General features: G+C 43.9%; 1 long non-coding RNA gene across 1 annotated transcript; it reads left to right on the top strand.

Annotated features, from left to right (window-relative positions):
* Window positions 1-3233: 3233 nt before the first annotated feature.
* Window positions 3234-4813, top strand: LOC120066392. The gene is made up of 3 exons (XR_005478761.1): window positions 3234-3292; window positions 3814-3911; window positions 4289-4813. It is a non-coding gene; the product is annotated as an uncharacterized LOC120066392 (long non-coding RNA).
* The last annotated feature ends 1728 nt before the right edge of the window (window positions 4814-6541 follow it).

Raw genomic sequence — 6541 nt, 5'->3', positions numbered from 1 at the left:
CTGTAATATCAACATGTTTCAAGCAGACTACCATAGTCCCTGTGCCCAAGAACACTAAGGTAACCTGCCTAAATGACACTGACCCGTAGCACTCACGTCTGTAGCCATGAAGTGCTTTGAAAGGCTGGTCATGGCTCACATAAACACCAATTATCCCAGAAACCCTAGGCCCACTCCAATTTGCATACTGCCCCAACAGATCCACAGATGATGCAATTGCTATTGCTCTCAACACTGCCCTTTCCCACCTGGACAAAATGAACACCTATGAGAGAATGCTATTCATTGACTAGAGCTCAGCGTTCAACACCATAGTGCCTTCAACGCTCATCACTAAGCTAAGGACCGTGGGACTAAACACCTCCCTCTGCAACTGGATCCTGGACTTCCTGACGGGCTGCCCCCAGGTGATATGGGTAGGCAACAACACATCAGCCACGCTGATCCTCAACACTAGGGGCCCCTCAGGGGTGCAGGCTCAGTCCCCTCCTGTACTCCCTGTTCACTCATGACTGCATGGCCAGGCACGACTCCAACACCATCATCAAGTGGTAGGCCTGATCACCAACAACGATGAGACAGCCTAAAGGGAGGAGGTTCGAGACCTGGCCGTGTGGTGCCAGGGCAACAACCTCTCCCTCAATGTGATCAAGACCAAAGGAGATGATTGTGGACAACAGGAAAAGGAGAACCGAGCACGCCCCCATTCTCATCGACGGAGCTGTAGTGGAGCAGATTGAGAGCTTCAGGTTCCTTGGTGTCCATATCACCAACAAACTATCATGGTCCAAACACACTAAGACAGTCGTGAAGAGGGCACGACAAAGCCTATTCACCCTCAGGAGACTGGCCTCAGATCCTCAAAAGGTTCTACAGCTGCACCAGCGAGTGCATCCTGACTGGTTGCATCACTGCCTGGTATGGCAACTGCTCGGCCTCTGACCGCAAGGCACTACAGAGGGTAGTGCGTAAGGCCCAGTACATCACTGGGGCCAAGCTTGCTGCCATCCAGGACCTCTATACCAGGTGGTGTTAGAGGAAGGCCCTAAAAATAGTCAAATACTCCAGCCACCCTAGTCATAGACTGTTCTCTCTGCTACCGCACGGCAAGCGGTCCCGGAGCGCCAAGTACCCACAAGCCATAAGTCTCCTGAACAGCTAATCAAATGGCTACCCCAGACCCCTCTTTTACGCTGCTGCTACTCTCTGTTTATTATCTATGCATAGTCACTTTAACTCTACCTACATGTACATATTACCTCAATTACCTCGACTAACCGGTGCCGCTGCACATTGACTCTGTATCGGTACCCCCTCTATATAGCCTCGCTATTGTTATTTTACTGCTGCTGTTTAATTATTTGTTACTTTTATTTTCCATTTACTTAACACTTATTTTTCTTAACTTCTTAAAGCGTTGTTGGTTAAGGGCTTGTAAGTAACCATTTCACTATAAGGTTGTACTTACTTACTGACTTTGTTGTCCCCATGGGGAAATTGTGTTGCAGTGTCATGTACACGTTTAAAGTGGCGTTTAAATACAAAACAAAATTGACAATACAACTTTCATAACAGTTACATACCAATAAAACCTTCTTTTTTTAAGACGAGCCTGCTGGCCTTACTGAGTCAATAGGAAAATTAGCCCGAGCTACTTAGGAGGGATATCACACCTGGCACAAATGATTGTCTTGTTCTGTTTTTCCTGCTGAGGGGTGCCCTATACCTGTGCCCAGAGGGGAGTAGTTCAAAGTCTGGGTACAGGGGGTGGCTTGGGTCTAAAATTATTTTGTGAGCCCTGCGGAGGGCCCTGACCTTAAAGATCTCATCCAGGCCTGTCTGTTTGACTCCTAGTACCTTGCTTGCTGTGGTGATAATCCTTCTCAGCATATTTCTCTGGCTGACAGTGGCATTGCCAAACCAACAAACAATACAAAAAGTTAAAATACTCTCAATGAAAGATTTGTAAAACAGAGTCAGTATAGTACAGTCTACATTAAAAGATCCCAGTATTTTGAGAAAGTACAGTCTCTGTTGGCTCTTTTTGTAGATCAGGTCTGTACATTTACTCCACTGACAATTATTGTCCAAGAGGACACCCAGGTATTTGTATTCCTCTACAATCTCTATATTCTGACCTCTGATAGATGTTGCAGAGGTAGGTGTTGTACACTTCCTGAAGTCTATGCACATCTATTTGGTCTTGTTGGTATTGAGGACCAAGTGTGATTCCTCACACCACTCTACAAAGTCATCTAGGACCGGGCCATGATGTTCCTCGTCATCATGCAACAGGCTGATCAAGGCAGTGTCATCAGCGAACTTAACGAGGTGTCTGTCAGAATGGGAACTAGTACAACTATTAGTGTACAGGAGTGGGGACAAAACACATCCCTGAGGAGCGCCTGTGTTGGTATTGCGTAAGTCCGACACGTGGGGACCTATTTTGACTCGCTGTGGGCGTTGGCTCAGGAAGTCCAACAGCCACAAAAAGTATTCGGCGCATGTGACGAATACAATTTTATTCAATGTTTTTATTTTAAAAAATCTGTAATGGTTTCCCATTGGTCACTTGAGTGTTATAACCCATCTCTCTCTGTCCACAGCAACAGCAGGAGATGGCCACTGTCCGCAAGTCTCTTCAGTCTATGCTGTTCTAGAGGAAGTTTAATCTGATGTTACCATGTCAATAGCCTCTACAGTCAAACCGCTAAGGGTTTTTACAATTCGAGAGTTCACGACAATTAGACACTGGAAATGAAAGACAGAGATAAGGTTTTCAAAGTCTGATATCTGTTTGTATATTTGCATGCTGTATTTATTCATTAACATGTTGCTTATTCGTATATTTATTTGCCAGTTGATCTGCTATTGTATACTTACCTGTATGTTTATCTTCTGTTTCATAAAACAATTTGCTCTAAACAATACAATTTTGTTTTTATTAAAGCCATTATAAGTAGCAGTTATTTTTTATAATGGACTGAAGTATTTTCTGATTTGTCAAGGCAGACAACAATAACAAAACTTTGATCCACTCTGTGTGCTTTTACATTTTTGCCTCTTGTTTTTTTCTCCAAACATTGATGTATTCTTTTTTATATTTACACAATGTTGGGGCTGTACAGTATGTTGGTTGTAATGTAATAGACTATCAAATCACCAGTACATCCCTGCAAATAGGTGGCAATAATGTACCAATAACTGAGCTGGGCATGTAAACAAACCCACAAGGAAGAAGACACTTCACTTACTGGATAGGATTGCAGGGACTGTTATTAGGCAAAAATGGGTAAGATTTGTTGCTACCTTTTTTAGTGTGTCATACTTTTGTTACGTTTCTCATGAAATCAATGTTTAGCTACTGATTAGTTTCCATCAGCCAATGTTTGCTCTGTGTTAGCATTTAAAGAGCTAGGTAGGATGTGGTAAATTTACAATTTCCTATGAATACAGTTCAAATTATTTGGGTGTTCTTTGAGTTAAACCAGATGAACGTTTGCTATCCAGGGAATGTGTAAGACAGATGTCGCTGTATACTAGCTACTTCAATGACCTCTGTCTCCTCGTATTGCATTGTTATTCAGGAAAATAACTTGCTGACCCGTGAAAGTGAATGCATACCAGACAATGCTATTATAGCTAGGCCTTTAGTAATATGCATTGACCAGACCTGACATTTGTATTTTGTCCTTTGAAGTTATGTCTGTATAGTTTGATCAATGTAATGAGTAAAGTATGACTACTATACTTTTATCTATCCCTCCTGCCATGTTAAATCTCCGATCTCTTTTCTGGCCTGTTTTGCACCAGGAAAATTAGGATACTGATCCTGTGGTTGGATGGAGCTGGGAAAAAAACTACAATTCTTTACAGACTTCTAGTTGGGGAGGTCGTCACCACTATAACCAGTGAGTGAAAATATTCAACTTATTCTCAGTGCTGAGTAACATACTCAAACTCAAACTGATGTGCGTAACTTTGCATGCCAATACAATGGTATGTCTTGCAACATATATATTTGTTACTGAAATGGCTCAAGCTACTGGTCTGCCCCCACCCAGCCATTTGCTTCAACATGGAAACGGTAACATACAAGGATCTGACATTCCAGGTGTGGGATCTTGGAGGGCAGACCAGTATTAGGTTGCAAGATATTCCTGACTTATTTATTGTAGCATATGTCTCACACATCTGAAGTTTGCAACTGTCAGCGGTCAGTTTGTCAAGAGTCAACCAACAAATGTATTGGTTACACTGTTTCTTCTTGCATCTCTCTCTGTTTCAGGCCTTACTGGCGCTGCTACTACTCCAAAACCGATGCTGTTATCTATGTAGTGGACAGCAGTGACCAGGACGGGATGGGAATTTCCAAGTCTGAACTGGTGGCTATGCTTGAGATATCCCAATCTGCTCCTTATACCATCACGGTCACCTAATCATCCCCAGCTTACAATTGGCTCATTCATCCCCCATCCTCTTCCCTGTAACTATTCCCTAGGTTGTTGCTGTAAATGACAATGTGTTCTCAGTCAACTTACCTGGTAAAATAAAAAAGGAATTTGGCTTTAGGAGCTTGTATATGTTTACTGGTACCATGGCTCACACTTATCTTCTTATCCATTAGTCTAATTTATCAGGCTGTAATACACAATGAATTGGTATATACAGCCTGAAATGAATGAAAATAGTGTAAATGTTCCTTACAAGCCAGAATGTTGAATACAAATATATATTTGAACTTACTCTGCCGGATGTCTGTGCGGTTTGACCGTAAGCCACTTGAAATCTGCTAAATTGCAAATAAACTCAGCAAAAAAAGAAACATCCTCAATGTCAACTGTTATTTTCAGCAAACTTAACATGTAAATATTTGTATGAACATAACGAGATTCAACAAATGAGACATAAACTGAACAAGTTCCACAGACATGTGACTAACAGAAATGGAATAATGTGTCCCTGAACAAAGGGGTGGTCAAAATCAAAAGTAACAGTCAGTATCTGATGTGGCCACCAGCTACATTAAGTACTGCAGTGCATCTCCTCAAGGACTGCACCAGGTTTGCCAGTTCTTGCTGTGAGATGTTACCCCACTCTTCCACCAAGGCACCTGCAAGTTCCCGGACATTTCTGGGGGGAATGGCCCTAGCCCTCACCCTCCGATCCAACAGGTCCCAGACGTGCTCAATGGGATTGAGATCCGGTCTCTTCGCTGGCCATGGCAGAACACTGACATTCCTGTCTTGCAGGAAATCACGCACAGAAGGAGCAGTATGGCTGGTGGCATTGTCATGCTGGAGGGTCAGGTTGAGCCTGCGGGAAGGCTACCACATGAGGCGCCTGTCTTCCCTGTAACGCACAGCTTTGAGATTGCCTGAAATGACAAGAAGCTCAGTCCGATGATGCTGTGACACACCGCCCCAGACCATGACAGACCCTCCACCTCCAAATCGATCCCGCTCCAGAGTACAGGCCTCAGTGTATTGCTCATTCCTTCAACGATAAACGCAAATCCGACCATCACCCCTGATGAGACAAAACCGCGACTCGTCAGTGAAGAGTACTTTTTGCCCGTCTGGTCCAGGGCCGGGGGGTTTGTGCCCATAGGAGACGTTGTTGCCGGTGATGTCTGGTGAGGACCTGCCCTCAGTTCAGCTTATTGCGGACAGTCTGAGCACTGATGGAGGGATTGTGCGTTCCTGGTTTAACTCGGGCAGTTGTTGCCATCCTTTACCTGTCCCGCAGGTGTGAGGTTCGGATGTACCGATCCTGTCCAGGTGTTGTTACACGTGGTCTGCCACTGCGAGGACGTCTCCCTGTATCGCTGTCATAGGCGTCTCACAGTACGGACATTGCAATTTATTGACCTGGCCACATCTGCAGTCCTCATGCCTCCCTGCAGCATGCCTAAGGCACATTCATACAGATGAGCAGGGACCCTGGGCATCTTTCTTTTGTTGTTTTTCCAGAGTCAGTAGAAAGGCCTCTTTAGTGTCCTAAGTTTTCATAACTGTGACCTTAATTGCCTACCGCCTGTTAGTGTCTTAACGACTGTTCATTAATTGTTTGGTTCATTGAACAAGCATGGGAAACAGTGTTTAAACCCTTTAGAGTGAAGTGATTTTGATTTTTACAAATTATCTTTGAAAGACAGGGTCCTGAACAGATGTTTATTTTTTTGCTGAGTTTATGTCCACTCATTGTGACAAGTTAATGTTCATATGAATCTGTCTTTGAAGTCAAGCTTCTCACCTTGGGAAAAACTTCAATAGAATCTTCCATCTCTGTCCTTTGTGTAGAGTCATACAAGGGACACTTTGGGCCGGTCCATTGTGTTCGCTTTAGTCCAGACGGGGAGCTCTATGCCAGCGGATCAGAGGATGGAACACTCCGTCTGTGGAAGACAGCCTTGGGTAAAACCTACGGCCTGTGGAAATGCGTGCTGTCAGGTGAGGGGTCAGACAATCTGACCCTGTGGTCCACTTCAATTGGATGTCATTCCAGAAATATGAAGTAGCTAGCATTTAGACTAAGTAAA

Source organism: Salvelinus namaycush, chromosome 21, assembly GCF_016432855.1.
Source record: "Salvelinus namaycush isolate Seneca chromosome 21, SaNama_1.0, whole genome shotgun sequence".
Classification (NCBI taxonomy): domain Eukaryota; kingdom Metazoa; phylum Chordata; class Actinopteri; order Salmoniformes; family Salmonidae; genus Salvelinus; species Salvelinus namaycush.
The sequence above is the reverse complement of the archived record's forward strand: the minus strand, read 5'-3'. Positions and strand labels throughout refer to the sequence as shown.